The sequence below is a fragment of the Sturnira hondurensis genome, unplaced genomic scaffold (assembly GCF_014824575.4).
Source record: "Sturnira hondurensis isolate 20B ecotype Veracruz unplaced genomic scaffold, ASM1482457v3 Scaffold0020489, whole genome shotgun sequence".
NCBI classification, from domain to species: Eukaryota; Metazoa; Chordata; class Mammalia; order Chiroptera; family Phyllostomidae; genus Sturnira; species Sturnira hondurensis.
This window is the reverse complement of record NW_028093120.1, coordinates 38,341-39,857: the sequence shown is the minus strand read 5'-3', so window position 1 is coordinate 39,857 and position 1,517 is coordinate 38,341.

The window sequence follows — 1,517 nt, the reverse complement described above, 5'->3', positions numbered from 1 at the left end:
GATTCCTGTGATACTGTGAAGAATACTGTTTCCACTGACAACAATTCCACTGCTACACAACCACACCTGTTCTGAGAGAAACATTAGTCTTTCAAGCCCTAACTGGAGACCTATACATTCCAGGAAGCATGCCTTTCTAACTCCAGGGTCTTTTAATAATTTTTCTCAGGAAAAGAACAGTGAGGGTAGAAGCCCATTAAAACCATGCATGAACGACCAGGTGAGTGGTGGCCCCTCTAAGACAGAATGGTCTTAGAGGTGAATGGTGGACCCCTCCATTTTGACTTTATGTCAGAATCATCTGGGCCGCTCTGATTTAACAGTATTCAATCAGGCCTACTCAATCAGAATCTTGAGGGATGAAAACCAGAACTCAGTATTTTTTAAAAGCTCTCTGGAGAATCTTTTATGTGCAGATAAGGGTAGGAATCACTGCTCTGAGGGCAGCCCTGGGCCAGCTGCCCAAATGAATACAAACAGTCCATTTGTCTCCTCTCTCCCAGGGTGGTGTTTACCGTGCCTCCCCACCTACACAGCAGTACTGGCCACTCAGCCACTGGTGTTTGTCCACTCACACACCTGGTAGCTGAGTTGACTCTACCCTGTAATCCTAGCCTTATCTCTCAGGTTGGACATGACTCACCTCACTCACTCTAGTCATGACCTCCAGTCTCTGTCTAACCTTGAGCATCAGATACACTCACCTAGCTTTGTATGCTGTTATATATGATTCACAAGTTAGTTTCAGAAAGTCTCACATTCTTAAAGAGATTTTAACTGCTCAGAATCTGAGTCCTAATCTATTTTCAGGAGGGACTAGCGTACTGCTGAGCATACAGTAGACAGACCCTCAATGCCTTTATCTGTAAAGTGGGAATATTAGTAAAATTATTACAAAATAGGGACATCTATAAAATTTGTAGACATACAAATCATATCCGTTTCAAAGGACACATTTGAGATGATCCATGCAAAGTGCCCAGAATGTTCTGGAACACAGCAAGTGCCCCATAGGTGGTGGTTGTTGTTGGATCCATAATAGGCAGTGTGACTTCCAAATTAGTGCTTCTTATGGATCTTAGCAAGTGACCAAATTGACCAATAAACTCAATATTCTTCAAGTGGTGGTGTGGAAGTGCTAAATGATTGGCTTCATTGATTGGCTACGAATTACAAACTCTGCTCAGGAAATGAACATTCCGACCAATGAGTTTTGCAAAGCTAATCATCATGAGAATTTTATGCCAACACACCTGCCAGAAAACAATAGTGTCTGAGTCATTCAGATTGCTCATGGTGTGACACAGGGGCTCCATTAGCCATGTTAGCATGCCCATGAACATCATGCCAGGGCCATGCTCCACTTATTCTGTGAAATACACAACTGGCTGGAGTTGGCCCTCTCTTCTCTCTTTATTATGCCTGGATCTTCTGAGAAAATATGAAAACCTGGTGTTTTAGACATGTACTCTGTGGGCAGCCTGTTCAGCTACGCGGCAGAATGAAGGGCACAGGCT